This window comes from Phodopus roborovskii, unplaced genomic scaffold, assembly GCF_943737965.1.
Source record: "Phodopus roborovskii unplaced genomic scaffold, PHOROB, whole genome shotgun sequence".
Taxonomy (NCBI): Eukaryota; Metazoa; Chordata; class Mammalia; order Rodentia; family Cricetidae; genus Phodopus; species Phodopus roborovskii.
The window spans coordinates 13,561,542-13,583,664 of record NW_026126470.1 but is presented as its reverse complement, the minus strand read 5'-3'; the positions used below and the strand labels follow the sequence as shown (position 1 = coordinate 13,583,664).

Here is a 22,123-nt window from a genome sequence, read left to right as displayed (position 1 = left end):
ATTTATAGGATGAAACAGTAATATGGTGAAGAGCTTTGTTACTTAACCTAGACCTGGAACTAATCCTCACATTCACAAGAATTCTTGAGCTACAAGCTGACCCTTTACATTCAAATCATACCTGGAAATTGTATGAATAAATATTATCTTTTCTCACTTAAGGCTGCTTCAAGGTGAATGAACTCTAATCACACACACGCAAGATCTCCTGATACAGGCAGGGCCTGAAATTACTTTAATTTACCTCAAAAGCTCCTGAAATGCTACCATGCAAATTAGAGCCATTTACAATCTCCAGTCCAATTATTTGAATAGAAACGGGCTTAGAGCAATAGAGGAGTCGCATGCCTCCTTCATTTACATGGGCAAGGGCATGCTCAAACAGAATATATATGGAAATGAGGGCAAATTTGAAACATCTGCTCACCCTGACATTAGAAATCCTGCCAGCTTTGTCCAAACTGTTTGATTTATACAGACTTGAATGGCCACTTCATCCAGCAGTCAATAGAGTGTCAGAAAATTGCACCAGTTACATGGAGGGCAATGGCAGCTGAAAGGTATTTGTACTGATAGGGCAGGCCCTTGGGTGGGGAAGCATAGGGAGCCTGATTTAGGGCTGGGCTTTGCACAGAAAGACAGTATGTACCAAGTAAGTCCTTTTACCTAATGTGTACACTTTCCAAATCCACTTCTTATCAGCCGTCTGGAAAAGCTAATCTTTCTCTCTCATCTCAGCAAGCCAGCCTGCTCACAGCTTACACAGGGTAGGGCTTTTTTAAGCCTCAATGCAATGCCTGGTCCCTACTTGCCATTGTTCCCTTAAACGTATTTTCAGTTGCTTACATCAGTCACTTAAGGCCACTCCCTAAAGCAAATCTGAACTGAAACTCACATTCAGATTGTATCCAAGAATGTTACTGCACTGCTTGCAAGAGCAAAGGTTTTTTTTTTTTCTTTTTAAAAGCTTTCTTATTAGCATATGTGAATTAGACATAATGATGGGGTTTATTCTGCCACTTTCACACACGCGCATGATGTATTCGAATGTGCCTGCCTCTGCCAATCTCTGGGACCCCTCCCCTCTTGGTGGGCTGCTTCTCTGCTCGTGTAGAACCCCTTCTACACTAATGACTTTATTTTCTTTTCTTAGTTTATTTATTTATTTTTGGTGACCCAAGGAGAAAGATTCTTCTTCTTCTTTTTTTTTAATAAAAGCATTTGGAGAGATAATTTTTTTTCATTATATTTTCAGGTCAATTGTATCTGATGTACCTATGTATGTATCATAAATATTACATATGTAACAATTACAAAAGTACATCATAAAAGCATATTGGACCCTATTTAATATCTGTGTCACTATATATATATATATATACATACATATATACATACACACATAGCATGTATATATATATGTATATATATATATATATACACAAAATCATGAACATAACAATGTAAAATTCTGTACAAAAATGTAATGTGATTTGTTCATGGATAGCATAGTAATAAAAACTGAAGAAAGTAATTAGGTTTCTAAACTTCTAGATAAATGTACTTTTTTTATGCCTTTTTTTTTTTTTTTAATTAAAGGTTAGTAGGAACTCCAGCAGTTGACTAGTTGACTAGAAAATTATAGGATACCTGCAACATCAGGTCAAATGTTTTCAAATGTTCTCTAACTTACAGAAGGTAAAATACAACGTCAAGAGACACAGTTGGAGTTCGGTGTGGTCAAACTGAAGCTCTAGCTTATAATTTCTTGTAGAAAACCTGTGACTGTAATTGAGTGGTTTACTCATGAATGTAGCTAACACTGTAATTACCAAGGTATAATAATAGGCATGTGCTTGGTTGCCTGGGGATGTCCCCGCCTGTACCAAGCCAAACAGCAGCTTTTCCTCCTTAGGTGAGGGTTAGAATAACTGATATACAGATGAGATGAAGAGACTGAACGCTGACTGAAGAAACAAGGAAATCCAGTCTAGAGTTTGGTTTCTTTCAATGAAGGAAAACCAAATGATTAATTAGATGTGTGGGAGCAGATGACTTTCCAATATGAAGGGAATCCACATAGGAAAATATAAACGTTCAAACCACTTAGTCAAGAGAAGCCTTGGGGTGGTCTCCATCCCAAATCTCAGGAGCTTGCCTAGGAATGTGTGCCAGAAATTGTTCCTTTTATAAAATGCCAGCTCTCCTCAAACCTCAAAGACTTATTTGGGAAAAAGGAATACAAACCCTTATGCTAACTACATTTATCCTGAAGCAATCCTTCCACACAGGATATTTGCTTGGAAATGATTTACTATATTCTGTAGGCATAGTCTCAAGCCAACATCAACAGTGACATCAGCCACAAGAGACTTCTTAGAAATAAACTTCCAAAATTTCTCCGACTAGTGTGGTGGCACAAGTCTATAGTCCCAGCTACCCAGAAGGCCTAAGAGAAGCATTGCTTCAGTCCAAGAGTTTGAAGCCAGTAATGCATGTTTTAAAAAATAAACAAAGAAAAAATATCAGCTTCCTATATATGTCAGATATCAGATACAATTATATCTTTAAGTAAAAAAATGATCCTAATGCATTTCTATTAATATATATTTATTTAGAATGAAGATACTCACCAAATACACAGATGTGATATTTTATGAGTATATATTGTAATGGCTTATGAAATCAAAAATATTTAAGTTAGCTGTGTTCAAAGGACATAATGATGTAACCAGTATAATAATATATTAAGTGCTGTAAACGTGGAAAAATGGACAAACAAGAAAAAGAAAAACTGCCAAAATTCTACCATGAAAACTAGACAATATTCTTTAACAATATCATACCAAAGCACAATTTTAATAGTTATTGGATAACTGATGTACTATCTTAAATAATTTAATCAATCTCTATAGTTTTAAATTTTGATTTTTCCTCCACTGTGAATAACAGCTCACATAGCCAGTGTCTAACATACTCTACTATTGGATAGCTCATTCTATCCAACAAATGGATATGAAATAAAAACATCTGTGTTTCCTTAAACAACTATGAGAGAGTTTTTTGTTGTTGTTGTTTTTTTTTTTTTTTTAAGATGAAAATGACTGACGCGCTGGCCTGTCTCTTGGTATTGACATTTCTTTCAACATGGCATTCTGTCAAACCTGCTGAATGAATGGATCTTCTTCTAAACTAAGTGCAAAGCATCTTGAGCCTCTTTATTTATAGGGGAAAAAAAAAAAACAAATTTTGGATGTTCCATGTGGTTACTGTGTATATAAAATGAAATGAACCTCATGCAAAGAAACGGAAACGAGTACTAAGAAGTTTGAAGCACAAGGTGACTGAGGAATTGAACTTTAAGGACTACTGAATTCTAATTACAAAATAGTCCACATATAGGATCTTAAGAATCTACTTAAAACAACGAAAGCCAAATTGTTCCCATGGCCTGTCTTTCTGTTCATTTAATGATATTGAGGTACAAACTGAAATTGTCTTTCATTCACCAAGATACAAACCTATGACTTGTCCCTAGGTAGGAGAAAATTAAAGTCACACATGACTTAATAATACAGAAAGTTAGCAAACCCATTACCTTTACTCTTTGTCACAGTTACCCATACTTCCTGCAGATTTATTCTGTGCAGTCTGTCTTTGTGGCCAATGACAAGTGAAACATGGAGGCTGATTGGTTGAAGGACATGGAAGGGTATGGATGGAAAGGGGAAGAGAAGTTCCAGTCACAGTGACACGGTGATTAGGAGATGGCCAATAAAATGTCAACTTACCAGACCCAACTAAAATAAAAAAAGAAAACATGGAATAAATAAAAATAAGGAAACAGACAAAAAAAAAATGAAACAGAAAAAGTAATAAGATTTGACTTAACAATGATTCTCCTTTAACATAAACTAAAGAACACATTAATATTTAGATACACTGGTCACACTATCCATGAATGAATATTTGTTAGCATTTCAAGCACAATCATGAATAACTTAGGAAAATAGAAATGAATCTTGAAATCTCTACTGTGAAAAATGGTGACGTTACAATGGATTGACAGTTATAAAATTATAAAGCATTCAAAATTATTACAAATATTAGCTGCTAACACTACCAAAAAGAAAACTAGAATAAGCATCATTTTTAAAGATGAAGAATGTTAAACTCCAAATAGATCCACTAGCAGGTTGATTTTTATGTTTCACATTGGTAATGATATTTCCCTCCACTCACACTGTTCACACTTGACTATATATTCAAATGATCCCCACAAATAGATAATGACTCTAAAGATCAAGGTATGGCCTAAGAATCTGCATTTCTGATGAGCACCGGGTCATACCGGTCCATGACCTGAGTTTAGTTGAAAGATTATCAAGATATAGCAAGCTTACATGCTTACACATTTTTAGTTGAGAATATCCACATAAAAAATGAAGAAATTATGAAAACAGGAAAAACACATAACTATTTAGAAGTTATAATCATACTATTCATTTTTCAATGCTGAAACAGGATGTATTTTTATATAGTAATATTGATTTAAAATAATAGACAGCAATTTTTCTACTTGAGAAGTCAAGGTCACTGCTTTCAAATGCAGAAGATCCTCATATACCCCACTAGGAACCCACAATCCATTTCATTCAGACAAATAGTTTCCAAACCAAAATTAATTTGACTTGATCCATATCCCTGTAGTCAAAATCAAGGTCAAGGACTGCTGCTTTGAGCTAGTACAGTTGCAAAGTAGAAAAAAAGTTTCCTTGGCCATTTTTTCACATATGCAACATTTTAAAGGGAGTCAGAAATATTTAATGTAGTGATATTTTGTTTGTAATCTCACAAATAAAGCTTGCCGGGGAGTGTGGTCAGCCACACACCTAGTTAAGAGCTAAGCCATTAGTTAGCTATAGAGGATAGACAATGACGATTACACTTTAACCCCGGCACTCAGGAGACAGAGGAAGCTGGATCTCTGCTAGTTCAAGGCCATCCTGTGCTACATGAGAGTGAATCAGCCTAAAAGAGAAACACAGCACACACCTTTGATCCCAGCACTTGGGATGACACACCTTTTATCCCAGCACTAGAGAGGATTATAAGGCAGGAGCTCAGTGCACTCTGAATGCAATGCATCTGCATTCAGTGGAGAACAGTGCATCTGCAGTCATGCTGAGGAAAGGACCCCCCCCCCCTGCCCTTGGTCTGATTCTTGGTAGAGGTAAGCATTTTCTAGTGGTTGCCTACTTTGCTTTTCTGATCTTTATCATGAACCCCAGTATCTGTCTCTGGGTTTATATTATTCAAGCTGTAATTTACAATATGTAAAATTTATTTTTGATTTTAAGGAGAAAATAAACATTATAGAATCAAGAAGTGTGGAAAGATCACTGTTATATTTCTTACTATCTTGACATGGCAGGAGGGTACTCTACAGCTACAAAAGAAGGGATCTGGGAAACAGCCAAATTTTCTTGGAAGCAACAAAAGTTGAAGAACTTTCTCAAAGATTAATGTGTGAAAATAGACTTGATCTCACCAGAATAATATAGTTAATTTAGGAGACTAGACACATCATTCCATATTTTTATATTTTATATATTTAAAAATTCTTTATATTTCAAAAAATTAATAAGAGCAATACAGTTACTGGAAGCCACTCCTTTAAAATTTAAAGTGTTCTTTCTTCTCTACAATTTTATTAACAATCTATAGGATTAGAATGGATCATATGTAAGAACTTCAGGCTAAAACATTTGAATCTTGTATCCATTACAAATGATAATTGTTATGGTCTATTCAAGGCCAAAATATTATCTATGAATATCTCTCATCATTAAAAAAACAAAACAAAACAAAAAACCAAGAGCATCAAAATCCTTGAGAAAACTATCTTAATGATGGAACACTTAAGCCTTTAGCAACCATGATTATCAAGAAATAGTTCAAATTGTGTTAATGAAAATCCATTTATAATTCACATCACATTTTACTTGTTTCCAGTGTCAGTAAATAATAAACAAACCAGCAAAAAAATTCCACATACCCCCCACATTCTTCTACTAGTATTAAGGAAATCATAATTATTACATTTTTCTTCTATTCTTCTAAAAATATTAATTGTGCACATTTCTTTAAGACCTTAAAACAAGATTTTTTTTCTCTCTACATTTCCCCTGGGAGTGAAGGCAAACAACTTTATTTTTTCTATTCAGAGAACAGAGATCTTTCTATAAAATGGGCAGTGGCACGCTTGTTAATGCAGTATGTCAAAGGACTTTCTCCGGAAAGCAGAATGACTTGGAACCTGTCATTCATCATCCAGTGAGGTTCACCACGCATAGGAGGCTTCATTCCCTCTCACCTTCTCATTCTCAATGCCTCCTTCTAATGTAGAGGCTCAGAGTACCTCTGTTTCTACTTTACTCCTGATAACAACAGCACGGCATTAGCACAAACAGAAAAATACTGATCAATGGAATCAACTTGAAGACCAGACACAAATCCATGGATCTATTGACACCTGGCTTTTGATTTAAAAAAAAAAAAAATCCATATATACATACACACACACACACACACACACACACACACTAAGAAAAACAAAAACACAAAACCTCTTCAACAAATAGTGCTGATCGAACTGGATGCCTACACGTGGAAGAAACCAGAGACCCATGCTTGTCACTATGCACAAAACTCAACTCTAAATGGATCAAAGACCTCAATGTAAAGCCAGATACACTGATGCTCATAGAAGAGAAAGTGGGGAAATCAACACAGGAGAAGACTTTCTGAACAGAGCACCATTAGTACAGGCACTACGATCAACAATTAGTAAGTGGGTCATCATGGAACAGAAGCTTCTACATGGCAAAGGACACCATCATTCGGTCCATAGCATGATCAACTCAAGCAAAGTACGGAAAAGCAGCAGACAGTAGTAAGGGCCAGCGAACCACAAATTGGTTTCAGATTTTGATGTCTGTAAGGGTCTGAAAAAGAACTCTGTTTCTACTTGCCAACAGCAGTGTCAACAGACTATTGCAGACGTCAAAGCGATGGTGACTTTGAATCTTATAGCATTTGCTGTGCTGGGATTTTGAAGTAGCCATTCAGAGGCAAAGCAGACAAGCTGGGTATCACCCTGCCCCAGAGGTCTCCAAATAGAAGACATCTGCACAGACTTAAAGTCTGCTTTTAAAAGGTCTTCAAAAATACTCTTTGGAGTATCTGAAGATGGAGCTCAGGGGCAGCAAGACTGTGTAACGTGTATGAGGTCCTGGATTCAAACACCAATTGGAAAATAAAGAACTTCTGTTCTAGTGATATCATTTCTAATGGATGAAGAACTTTACCAATGCTAAATTTAGGAAATTTGGGAAAAATTAAAGAAGATAAAATACGTATTATACTATGATTAGATGTTTGTATTTTGCATTAATATTGATTACCTGAAGCCTAATGGCAAATATATTTTAGTATATCCTTATAGGTGAAATAAATTCCTGGTTATTTCTCTATTAGCCATATACCTGACTAGGTTCTGTCTCTAGTGCTGAAGGGGTAAAGGGATGAGAATGCAGAATAAAGCCATAGTAATTAGGAAAAAAAAATCATGTATTTGAAACTCCTGGTGTATTCATTAGAAGGTTGTAGAGTAAAGCAAGCATATGTATATCAGGGCCCATGCTGTTAGTACACAAAACAGTAGTTTTCTTCATGTGGCTATACATGAAATCATCTCTGCTCCAAACCCTTCTAATTAATAGTGCTTCTTTATTACAGGCAGGTAATTTCTAATGGATCCTTAAATGAATGTGATTAATTTCATTCTCCTCTATAGTGGAGTAGGGCTCAGTTAACAAGATTAGAAAGTGTTTAAAAAACAAGACTAGAAAGTGTTTTAAAAAAATCCTCATTAGAAGAACATGAATGGGCTGGAAAGCCACAGGGCCTTGAGGCAGAAGAACGTTTCTGGCCACACAGCTGAACACTAGTTTTGAAGTAATGAAGCCATCTTTATTTGAAGCAAGGAAACCCAGCCATTGGTATGTAAGAATTACAGGCACAAATCCACATGAATGATGATATCACTAACAATCAGAAACCCTTCAGGTACTCCAATATGAGGTATTATTTCTTTTGGGGAGAAAGGATTGAGTTTAACATAAAAGCCTGTCATTATGTCTTTCAACGTTGCAGACATAAAAATAGAAAGAATAAAAGGGATATTTTAGAATGTATTTAATGGATACATAAAACACTGTGAACTTTTTGCCTCTGATCAAATACCTCATGTCATCCTGTAGAACAATGGCTCTTGAAGCAATTTCGGTTGTCAGGACTGCAGTGGGAGGAAGGGCATAAGGCAGAGCTCCCAAGTGTTAGTGGACAGGAGGCACGGATGCTGATGATCCCAGCCACAGCACACAGGACAGCCACCAAAACAAGGAGGGATGTGTCCTGAGATGCCAATCATGCCAGACAGAACTGAGAAACCTTGCTGCTAGTTGTTTGTTTAACTCTTACCTGAGACTGTCCTAACAAACCACACATCCCGACCTCGAGCAATGTCTGACATGTCTGACTGGGCCAAAGGTCGTATTCTTCTTCTTTTCCTTCAAATATTACCTTCTTTCCGTCAGCACAATCATTTAAATGCTGCTGCCCTTGGTCATCCACCCACTACAACATGGATGCCACAAAACACAGGCTCTCAGGATCACAGTTCAAAGTGCGAATACCCCAATGCCAGGGTTTTGAAGGCCAGAAGCTGAGATCTTTCTAGCCCCTCTTAGAAAATACGGGATCCTTTGCTGAATTTGTTTCTCTGCATTTCTGGTTCCACCAGCTAGCTAGTGCTACTAATTAAAGAAAATGAATTAATTTTGGCAATTTCTTCTTTGCATAGGATATCTTATGATCACCCCCCATTACCTTCTGTTATGCCCCCTCATGCCTGCTAAAATCCTTCTTCCCAATTAGATCCCCCCCCCCCGGCTGCCACCACAAGTTTTGCATAGGTGATCACACCCACTGTGGACTCACAACTAAAACGGCCCAAGACATCCCCCCCCCCAAATATTTTTATAGTACTTCACCCCATCTCCTAGCTCTTACAGTCTCGGCTCCCTCTCATATGATGACCCTGGGGTGCGGGATATCGATGTCCCCCTTACAGCTAAGCACTCGGCCGTCTATTATTCTCTGTAGTATAACTCATACCATAAATAAGTTTGGAATCCCTTCTTTTGTCTATTACCACATGGTAACAGAGGCCTCTCTGTCCTGAGCTCAGAGTTGAGACAGCCTACCCGTGTAAACATAAATATTTAGAACGCACTTTATGTCCATTTAGCAAAATGTCAGTAAGACTCGCCCATAGGGCCCAACTGCCCCTGCCAATTGCTGTACTAACCAAACTGCTCACCTTACTTGGCAATCTAACCTCTAATAAAACCATGTTGATTAAAACGAGACAAGATAAACAAGATGCATGCCATAGTACTTTTTGGTGCTAAACATATTTCAGTATAGTCCCAATGTTCTTAAGGTCTAGAGTTATACGCTCAGTTATGTGACCGTATGGTGTCTTACGTCACTTGCCTGTTGCTCTGGCCTTTTCCACTTGAAGTGTACCACACCACATCTCACCTCCATCTCTGTTTATGGCAGAACCTTAGAATTCTTTCCCCACGTCTTTAATTCCTATCCACTCTTTGCATTTTTAGCTCAAGATTTAAAAAACACTTCAAATACTACCTGTAAACCTTATTTTATATCTTACGATTGCTATATTTTCCCCAGCAATCTTGCACTTACAACACTTTTCCTAGTTTAGAACTACCCATTTGTGTGAGTATGATGACTGCCTCCCAAACTGGCCTGCGCTCTCTATGGAAACTAAGTCTCTAGCATTTCTGTTCGCCATTTGAGCTTTTCAAGCAGTAGGCATTCCCCGAATTAGAAATCCCTGTGAAAGATGAACAAACACCAGCATCTCTAACGTGTAGGGGGAAACATGTTCCCTATTCACTTATGAGCCCACTTTTCACACTGCATGGGTTCAGGAGTGTGTGTCTTGCTCCCTCCAGCATTCCATCTATCTGTACACCCTTCACAAGTCACAGCACTCTTTCTGGAACACGGAGAGTGCTGAGATACGTGTTCATGCAACATATGACAAGGCCTATCGTTTCGTGGCTTATTTCCTGGAATGCCTGGTTCACTGTGGCTGCTGCTAACATTCTCCAACTGACGGGAACACCGCTTTGGGTGGAGACAATGTCCACAAGGTATCAGGTCTGTGATCTCGTGACAACTGGATAAATGTCTGGCTCCCAGTTTCATAATAAAGAGCCGCCAGTGTCAACGGTGTGTCTGATAACACTGGAAACCTCAGCAGCTGTCAGCATCCCAACTGGGCCAGAGTAGAAAAGTGAAGGTTCCATTGCTTGGTAAAGTTTAGCCATTAGTAAGAGAAGGACTGGAATTGTGGTCTCTTCAACTCTTAACACTTTTTGCTGTTATTATCACATTGCTTCACACATTTGCAAAAAAACAAGATAATGTTAAACTTACTCTAATGTGATTTTGGCTCTGGAATATGTTTGCTTCATGACTGACCTAAACACAGTCATTCAACATCAGCAACAAAAATATCTGAAAGTCCTATGTAAGTTATCACAAACTGCTTTAGATGTCAGCGGTCTTCAGACGTGTAAAGAAGTATTGGGAGAACAAGTGGGTGGTGCTATTATTTATCATTTTATTCCTAGTAAAATGTCAAGAGTCAACTTCATCTTAGAAAAGTGGCAGGATATAGCCATTATAAACAATCACCTCAAGTGTCTAAGGTAAGCAGTCAAAAGGTCAAATCTTTACCATCCAAGTCTGCAAGTTAATATAAAAGCATATCAGGCCTCAGTTCCCTACTTTTATTTATTTATTTATTTATTTATTTATTTATTTATTTATTTTTTTGCTACCATTATGTACCAAAGCAAATAATGCTTAAATGTACAACCATGGCTACCAGTCAGTTTCCTGAAACCCAGGATAGAATTACATTATTTAAACGTCTACTCCCTAGGAATATAAGTCAAAGCAACATTGTTCAGTAATTATATTTGGGAGAGCGAAAAAGCCTATCTCCTCTCTTCACTAATGACTTAAAAGGCACTGCTTGAAATAACTGCTCTACCATGCACAAAGTTGGCTTTCTAAACCATCTTTGTAAATCGGCCCATCTATCAGGGTTAATTGTGCAGCACTCTGAAGTCTGGAGCAACAGCATCGACCACACAAAATGAATGTCCCTAAGCTAACTTTAATAACCATTTATGGATTTTCCTACCTTTATAAATCTGTTACAAAGCAATTACTCGGCCTCATTTTGTCTTACACTTATTTTAGCATATTTTGCAGGTGTGTTTATTCTGGCGCACTAGCTATCAAGTCATGAGAAGTTCAAAAATCAAATGAAAGTGCTCATGGCATATTAATCCATTTTTTTAAACGAAGTTTAGATAAAGTATTTTGAAATGTTCATTGAAAATGTATATAGGATCCTTTTTAAAATAGAAAGTTTAAAATTATTTCACATTTTGAAATTGTTGGAGTAAAAATGATGGACACCAGATACTACAAAGTCACATGGAACTGTTTTAACAATGACTTGTTTGAAATGTGCTCACATGTCTCTTTAGGCCTGGAAATAATAAGTATCCTTTACTCTTAATTACTACTATGCATCTCTGTCAACACAGCTAAAATCATTGTAAACAAATAATAAAAAGATATATATGTATGCATATATATATACATATATATGGATAAAAATTCAAAATTTCAATTATTTAGTATAATAACTTTATTCAAGGTTCCTCATAAGCAAAAAATGTCCTTAATGCACTCCACAATTATTCTCCTTGTGAAAATTCTTCAACAATGAATAATCTCAGTCACTTCATTATTGGCCAAAGTGTTCCAGATATAGTATACTAAGCCAATCTGAGTTAGAGAATTAAAATGAATTATATTAAATAATACGTAACTTCACTAACTCACTCCAAGTTTCAAAATTCTATGAGATTGTTTGCAAGGAAGCAAACATTTGAGTCAGGGTTATTTGTCAATGACTGGGGGGGGGGGGAGAAAGTCATTTATTTCCTCCACTTTCATTCTCAGACTCAGTAATTCACAGTTTATATAGATCCACAGGAGAAATTACATATTTCCATGTCGACAACTTCATTTGAGAGTGTTGGTTACTAGAAACAGTTGCTCAGTTATATATCCACACAGAAGGGGCTAGAGAATACCTACTCCACTACTGTTTGGAGGGGCTCAGAATACAAGGGAAGGCCCTGATACGCTCTTCACCGGAACAGGATGTGCTCTTCACGGGAACACGGCTGAGTATTAGTAACCTGTCATCATCTTTAAGAGTAGCAATACATACAGGAGGCGGTGCTGTTTGTTGAAGAAGTTGTGGTGGTGGTGGTGTGTGTGTGTGTGTGTGTGTGTGTGTGTGTGTGTGTGTCGTCCTCTGACTCCTAAAACACTGTTTATCGTAGCAAGCTAATTTTCCTGGACTTCTTTAGATTGCTACAATACGTAATATCTTATTAAAAATCATTCCCTCACAAGGCAGTTTAGTGTATCTTGTCACAATCCAGGAAAAGTGTCCTGCAATTTTTAAGGTTCTTACAGTCAATAGGGAAACCTTTGCAGGGTTCACAATGTGTTTCACCAAGGTGTTGATGAACTCACAGTTCTTAACCAGGATCCTGGATTCTCATAAACCTAACTTGAACCTGCCAAAAGGCTCCTTGACACTGTTTGCTTTGGCTTTGTCTCAAATAACCACATTAATGGTCAGACACCATGCACTATTAGGCTGCCAGCCTTTGTGAAATCAGCAATTTAAGGTAACTGTTCCAACAAACGACTTAAATGAAGTCTACATTAAAGAAAGGAAACTCCAAACTGAAGGTCTTGTTTTAGGTTTTTTTTTTTTTTTTCCCTCTTACTACTTTTTTATACCTAGATATCATATGAGTTCCAAAAGAAGCATGTAGCCCTTATACTTATGTATTGCTAAAGCTATATTCAGTGAACTTGATGATGGAAACTCACATTTATCAGTTAGGTCTTCCTGTCACCAGACTCTGTTTCTGAAGTTAAGATATAAAGCTTATAATTTACTCAAGACATTGACATCTGTAGTACACGGTATATTGCTCCTTACTTAAATATTGACTTTTGTGGGGAGGGGAGAAGGTGGGGGGGAGGAGAACATGGAGGATCAGGGAGGTTGAGCTGGGGGAAGAACAGAAAGGAAGAGCAAGGAAAGAGATCTTGACAGAAGAAGCCATTGTAGGGTTAACAAGATACCTGGCACTAAGGAAATTCTCAGAAATCCACAAGGATGGCCCCAGCTAAGAATCTAAGCAATAGTGGACAGGCTACCTTAAATGCCTTTGCTCTATAATCAGATTGATGACTACTTTAAATGTTACCATAGAGCCTTCATCCAGGAGCTGATGGAAGCAGAAGCAGCGATTCCCAGCTGAGCACTGAGCTGAACTCTTGGAGTTCAGTCAAAGACAGGGAGGAGCAATGAGCAAAGGGGTCAAGATCATAATGGGGTAACCCACAGGAACATCTGACCCGAGCAGGTAGGAGGAGCTCATGGCCCCCAGACTGATAGCTGGGGATCCTGCATAAAACCGAAGTAGGCCCTTTGAATGTGGGTGACAATTGGAGGGCTCCGGCGGATTGTGGGGCCACTAACTGTAGAACCAGGAATTACCCTAGAACCTGAACTGGTTTCTTTTGGAGCCCATTCTCTATGGAGGAACACCTTGCTTAGCCTAGACACCGGGAGGAGGGCCTTGGTCCTATCTCAAGTGATGTGACAGACTTTGATGATTTCCCCATGGGAGGAGTGGATGGGGGTGGGGTGGGGAGAAGGCAGGGGAAGCCTGGAGGGGACTGGAGGGAGAGGGAACTGGGAGTGATATGTAAAATACAGTCGTTTTGAAAATTTAAAAAAAAAAAAGTGAAAATATTTTGTAGAGTTTTTAAAAAAATCATTGACTTGATTTTTTTTTACTGTAACTTCTCTTCTGAAACCATCATCTAGTAGTTTCTCAAGTGGTCACATGTGCATAGGACATGATATAAAACCCATATTATCTTAGTTTCAAAATCATTACTTTTATATTAAAAATGATTAAGTTTAGGGATGCTGACTTTCTCTAATGAAATATACCTCTTGTTCAATTTTTAAGGCTACATTGTAAGGCTTTTATTGCCAGGGACTGTCCCTCCAAGTAGGGACCTCTCAGTATAGTATTGGTTCTAGGAGCCCCAGGGATATGAAAGGCAAAGGTCCTCGAATGACTTACAAAATGGTGTGACATTTGCATACAACAACAAAGATTCATCCCCCTGTACTCTAATTCATCTTTACATTATGCCTACAGGATGAGTAGTTACATTTTACTATTAAAAAATGCCAATAAGTGTAACTGTCTGAACATATCCAGCACAAATAACTCTTCTCAGCAATCCTGCAGATATTGAGAATACCTACTTATTTTCAGTTCATTCGGTTATTCTCATATATTATAAATAGATTGCATTCATGGAATAAAAATGAAGGGATTCAGGATTATTCATTTTATCTCTCCCACTGTCCGGTGAGAATCAATATAACCCCATTTTATTGATGAGGAATATGAGACTCGAGAATGCATAAACTCATTTAGTCAGCTTTCGATACAAGTGCAAGTGTTCCAAAAGATGGTGCAATTAACTTCCCCCATACACTGTTCTCTGCAGCGGTGACATAACAAGGCACTCAAAACTCTCTACCAAATACATATAGGACTAAGTGTCAAAGATTGAAGAAAGGGACAGAAATGTTGCCCACTGAAGAAAATACAAGACAATGACTGTACTCTCTATTAACCATCTACCCGTTTCAAACCACTATACATACAAGATGAAAGTTACAAGCAATCTGACAAATGTTGAGGGTTTTGTTTGTTTTGTATATCGTTTTTGTAAGAAGATGAGAAAGATAACCATAGAAACCGCTGTTGCCCCAGTATTCCTTAATCCACATTGACTTTTCTGGGAATTTCAATTAATTAGATTAAGTCATTTTACACTAAACATTCAGAAAAGCTGGTTAGCTTGCCCAGGTGGCAGGTAGCAGAGCCTAAACTGGATTAATACTCACAGATGGCATTTTTTTGCAGCCATGGTGCTTAATTCCTTGTGATAATTTACTGGTGTAAAGGGTACCCAGCTAGCTAGAGAAAGAGGTGTTTGGGAGGCTATTTCCAGAAGAGGTTGGCATTCAAAAAAACCTGTTCTCACTAATGTCATCGGTTTCATGTGCCATTTGTCACTTTACGTTTTACTTAATACTTATGACTTACTATCTATTTTACATTTGTGTTATACTATGGAATTCATGCCAAATTGCAAATTCAAGTAATTCTTTTTGCATTTCAGTTCCAGAAACTATCTGCAGCATCAACAATGCATTTGACTGAGTAACTGCCCATGCAAGTGCCTTTCATCGATGGTTCATGAAGCTTGTACTGAATAGAAGAGCCATGAAGATGAGAAGCAGAGAGACCTGCCCTCAGAAGCTGACAAGAGCCAAATAGCATCACTAAAGCTGGATCCTTTTATAAATACACAGGCAATTGACAATGCATGAAGCCCATCCCATGGTCATTTGACATTTTGAAGCAAAATAGAAAGCTGAAGAAGCTTGCTATGTGGCCACCTCATAAGCTGACCCAACATTTTCCTTGAGAATTGCCCTTTCGGACTGTTGTCCTCTCTGATGCTATACAACAGCAGTGCACTGTTTCTTGATGGGATTGTGACAAGCTGCTATGAGAAAGGAAATGAACTGTGTATGAGTGGCTCAGTGAGTGACCTGGGAACTTCCCAAAGCCAAACTTGCACCAGAAGAGGTCACAATCATGGTTTAGTGATCTGCTGCAGGTCTGGTTCAGCATGGCTTTTAAGCCCAGGAGAAACCATTGCATATGAACTATGCTCAGCAAATTGATGAGACATGTCCACATTGCAATTCTCACAGCTCACAGGAATGAGTTTAGTTCTCCAGGACAATGCCCAAGCATTGTCCATGAATATTTGCCTCATCCAACATGGTCCCCTGACTCTATGCCAACCAACTATTATGTCTTCAAGCATCTTGGCAGTATTTTTAGTTCTTTTTCAGATACAATAGTTCTATAATTTTCTAAGAAGCCATCAAATCCCAAAGCACGAATGTTCATGGTACAGGAACAAAACAAATGTCTCTTATTGATAAAAAGTAGATTATAATGGTTCCTATTTTGACTAATAAAGATGTAGTTAAGCCTAGTGATTATAATTTAAAAGCCAGGGTCTGAAACTGTAATTCTTTTTGTATCAAACTAAGAAAAAAAAATAGTAAAATTAGCAAGCAGGTGGTTTGGCCTAAGAAATAGGCTTGGGTCTTATTACAGAGAGATAGGAACCATGATAAGTTAAATGGAATGTCCTAACATAACTGGATTGGTGTTTTAGATAGGAGGACCTGCAGAAGATGAAAGTGGAGACAAAGAAACTTGCTAGAGCCCTGCAGTTTCACAGAGAGATGTGAAATACATTAGAGAGAGGTAAGAAGACAGGAAAGAGAAATGTCTCAAAGGCAAAGGAAGACTAGAAGTTTGCCGTTCCCTGCTTCGGGCTAAGACATGGGAGGGGAGGAGCTCAAAGGATGGCACTTCTCTATACTGTGTTCTGGATGGGACTGTAGGTTGCACTTCCAAGAGAAGTGGGGGATCATGGGAAGTTGCCCTTCGTTGCCCAAGTCTTTACTGTACTACTTACTATTTACTGCAAAGACAGAAGAAACTCCAAGGCTATAAGCCTCTGACAGCTGCTTCTTGGTTTACTGAACGTTAAAATTGCTCACTGGCTCCTAGTTCATTGGGACGATAAGTAGGGGTCAATCACACAAGTAGCACTTGAGACACTAGCAAAAGCTTCTTGTTTGACATGCAGTTCAGCATCAAGGAAAAGGCTGCAGGAAACATCCCATTAGTAGCAATTAAGTCTGCCCAAAGACAGCCTGGGCCCTTTTCCCTCACTGCCTTTGTGTCTCTCCCCCCCCATTTCGTGTCAATCTTACACTCTAAGGAGCATCCTTCCAACAGCTGTCACTGACTAATCAATCCTAATGAGGATGTACTTTTCTCCTTCATTATATACTTGCCATAAATACCTACGAGAAGGAAGGGACAATATAATTCCATGGAATAGAATAGAGCATATACCGCTTTGACAATTCATTTTAGAACTGCTATTATATACCGGCAATGAGTTTAGGGAGATGGCAATACAATTTGCGCTGAGTTTAAAATTAAACTGAAATGGAGAGAGCGGTATGACTTTAGATCAAGGTAGGAAAATGGACAGTCATTTCTGAGAGGGTTGAAATCTTACAGATATGTCTGTATATGATCAAGGAGGATCACCTTGCTGGGCAATGTTTGTTTGGCACCTCTTTTGTTTAACATAGGTCCGAGAAAGGGCAGAAAAGCAGCCACGTTGAATGAGAAGCTGGGAAGTATATAGAAGGATAGAGGGGTACCAACAGAGATAACAACATATAGCTTCCTGCGTCTGAATGGTGCAGCATTCAGCCCTCAAGAGAAACAGGAGAACCAAGTATCTTTTAGTTCCTATTGTAAGAGAGGTGCACAAAAATGGGATTGGATTTTCCTAATGGTTCAATGCAGGGAGATAAAAGGCGATTGCTTAGGAAATGGCTGGTGTGTAGACGTCTACATTCAGTTCAGCTTCCTGTGAGTGATGGGAACATGATCGTTGTGCTGATAGAGTCACAAATTCACTATGGAAATAAGATTGTGACAGTAATAAGAGCTGCTTTATCTGTGAAGTTGCAAGGAGAGTGGAAAGATTAATAACGCTATCTAGTTTACTGTGTTTAAGCAATGAGTAGCTCAAGCAAAAGAATCTACCATGCTGAGGGCCAAATTGGAAATGAGTGAATTAAGAGTTTAAATTCTATGCAGTCCTGTCTATCTTTCTTTTTGCAATCATCGTCCTCACAAGGGAAATGATTTTGAAAAGCTATCTCCATAACTGCCATTGAAGTGAGTAATTTACAAATTTTATAAGGTTTGTTAGAAACAGTGTATTAAAGACAACTATTTATTTTCTCTTGATGTTTTAAAAAAATATTTTGAAAACATACACATTATGAGTAGCAAAATTGAAACTTTAACCAAAGGGGGGGGGGGAAACAGTCACATTAAAAATAAAGTCTTGGATTGTGACTGAAAAAAAAGATAAATAAACCAACTTCTCATGAGTATTAATCTGAGTGTAAGAAAATCCTCAAGGCCCACCTGACAAGCACCCACTAAACAAAGTAATGCATTTCGATAAAGACAGTGAAATAGTATGAAACAAAAGTCTCACCGTTCTTAAATACCAAAGGGAGGCATAAATTCAAACAGTTGCAGTGACATGGCGTTTAAAAGCTTGGCAGACTGCCTTGATGCATCTATTTTCTTCTGGTTAGATTTTATGTTTTATAGATATGTCACAACCTATAAAGTTGTTATAAATACTGCAGTAAATATAATTTCCTCTAAAAAATGGGGCTATTATGCAGTATTAAGCACTTGTTTGGAAAATAATTCATTCCTACCAAGACAGAACTAGCCATTCTAACACTCCTAAAGGAGACATTAGCGTTCAAACATAACAATAGCCTGAGATTGTGGTGAATGGAATCTTTTGTTTAAAGGTAATAGCTTTTGTTTGTTTGGGTGGTGTTTTTTATTTTTTTAGGCTTATAAATTAAATTCTTGAAGAAGTGTGTGCATGGTATGTATATATGTATGCATGTGTAAGGAAACACATACACACATATGGGAACATAGATTTGTAAACAAACACTAAGCATCAATTAAACAACTGCTGATTTAGTCACAGGTAGAAAATGTTAGATAACTCCAGAAAATGATGGACTCTGCAGTCTACATAACTGAATTTTCTGAGTAGGAACTAAGCAGGAACACTTTTCTGCCAGAACTACTCCAAACTATTCCTCATTTTAGTCACATTAATGTACATAATAAATACTGTTCTGCCATTGGCCAAATTAGTGTTGAGCCTCCAGTCACATTCTGACAAAAAATTTCAATGACATATACAACTTGATATGCAAGTAGTTAAAGGAACTGAGATATTCTTGATTCTTGATAGTTATTGATGAACAAATTGTAGAGGCATGGCAGAAAATATTGCAGACTGCAACTTCCTAATACCACCAAATTTTATTATAACTTTCTTCTTTTCCAAGTAAAATATGAACAATATGATGAATAATCTATGTTGTGATTTAGTACACAATTTATTTTGGCTATGGTGGGAGACCACTACACAGATAACACTGCATATAAACTTTAGGTGGCTGTCACAGTGCAGTGACATGCTCTGAAACATTGTGAGCTCAGCTGGCCATCCATGTCTGAAGTGGCCATGAATACTGAGGAATTTTGGAGGTTGTTTGTTCATGAACAAGCTTATTAGCCTCTGAATTGAACAGAAATACACCAATATCACAGAGAGGTGGATAGAGGGTCTGAGAATGTTAAAATGCGTAAAGCAATCAACTTGATCCATTACCAGAACCTGGAGTGAGATCAAGCACCTTCTGAGGAATACTCAGAAAGTTAGTAAGTTGTGTCTCCAAATGTTCTTATTGCTCAGTAATCCACCCAGTGTTCTGTCTACAAAGGCTCATCACAAGTGTCTCCATGATTGTGATGGCTGCAGCACAATCTTAGCTATTATTTTTGTGCCATACATTCTCAAGATCTGAAAAGTCTAGAATTGTAAGGAACCTTTTTCAAGCCCTTTATGATTTCTGTCAACTCATAGGCTATTTTCTTATTCTTTCCAACTTCTTTCTGGAAACACAGAACAGCGACAAATCTCTGTGCTCCATTGATGAGCTCCCAAATCAAGTCGAGCATGTATATCAAGACACTTAAAATTAGGGTTTCTGTCTAGTTTTCGATTTTTCCTACTTGTTTTCTTAGTCTGTTTCATTTTATACATTTAAAATATTCAAAAAAATTCAACAAGATGTTATTAAAATATGCAAATAGCACAATGATTATGGCTTTTCTTGCCTCCAAATACAGACCACAGACAAAATGAGTCACACACCAAAGTCTCTCCAGCTTTTATCCAATGCCATTGACTGTTGGCAGTTAGGATCAAGCCACCAGGCACTGCCTGCGTTTTGCTCATCATGCATCCTTGCTGTTTTTAACCACTCAAGTGGAGGTTAAAACACACATTCATATTTAGGTTTCAATAAGTATTTATTAAAGCACAGTGCAGAATATCTACGTAGAAAAGCCAAGAAAGTCCTGGGGACTGGATTTAGTTCTGTGGGAGAACAAACGCCTAATAAGTAAAAAGCACAAAGATGATAACCAGCATGACACAGGAACACACACACAAACACACACACACACTCATACACATGCACACACGCACACACATACACACAAATGCAGATTCACATACACAGCCACCGACACAGACATTCCACACACACATACACAAATGCAGATTTGCAGATAACACAAAGACACCCCCGCAATAGTATACACATATAATACATACAAAAATTCATACACACACCATGCATACATAAACACCACACACAAACCATACAGCACACACTCTAACACCTCACGCAACACACCCAACAGACACCACACACAGATACACAAACCACATATATGCACTTGCACTCAGAACACCCATACCACACATGCAGATACACATACACACAAACCATACATACACAGATGCAGATACAACACATATCCAATACACAACACACACACATACACACAACACACAGACCACACCACACATCCATTATATGAAAATATACAATGAACATGCACACACACATACACTCACAAGTGAAGAAAAGAGAAAAGTCAAAAAACTTCTAGATTCAAGTAAGGAATATGTAAGTATCTTTACAGATGCCATCTAAAACAGGGAGAATTGGTACAGGGGTGTGACTCAGTGGTAAGTGAGGTACTGGGTTCAATCCCCCACATGACAAAAAATAAAAAAGAATTAACTTTCAAAAAAGGAAGAGAAGAAAAAAAGAAGAGAGAGAGAAAGAATTCTCAAACCAGGGTTTCTTTTAAGATATTGCAATTACTTTTCTCTGTATTGGAGGTGAAGATCTAACCACCACCCTTATTTAAGGTGAGTTTACCTATGATTATACATGCAGTTTTCCTACCTGGATTCTGTGAATAAAATGCCCCCAGGGTGGCTAAGAAAGATCACTTTTACGTGCAAAGAGACTTCAATTCTCCCTCTTACAAAGCAACCACACAGAAATAAACAAACAAACCTTACACCGCCCAATTCTTTATTGTAATTACCTCCTTCTATCAAATGGATTCAGTTTTGATTAGGCTCCTTTGTAGTAACTAGTATTTTTCTATATTCTTCACAAAGGGGAGAAAAACCCATCTTAGGTTTCCATTGAATGCTTCTTGGCTATCTGTGAACGGGCACATTGCTTTTCTTCAGTATACTGATTATTGTTCTAACAAGTTAAAGCAACTTGACAGTGATGCTAGTGTACATACTTACTACTGAATGAAGGAATCCAGTCTGGGCTGCTCACAGATCCCTCACAATTTCATAGGAAAACAAACGCATTTGAAATGAGACTGTCTAAACTCAGCTAGCAAGCAGGTCCTGGGTCTGATCATTTGTAATCAATTTCCACTGAAATTAATTCAGGCTTGGGAGCAAGAATTCCATATGGAAAACTTAAGGCTGACCTAGCTTTGGCACTTAGTTTAAACTCGTAGGAAGAAACCACATTTTGATTCCAGTGTCCGCTACGTACGGAACAGAATGACTGCTGTTTATATTAGCATCATTCTACCAAGGTGGAAGGCTTGGTTCTGTAGACACATCTATCACTGACTGTGAT

At 37.7% G+C, this 22,123-nt stretch overlaps 1 protein-coding gene across 1 annotated transcript in view; it reads right to left on the bottom strand.

The window, feature by feature from the left end:
• Window positions 1-22,123, bottom strand: part of Robo1 (roundabout guidance receptor 1) — a 373,695-nt gene that overhangs the window by 86,669 nt on the left and 264,903 nt on the right. The window lies entirely within an intron of this gene.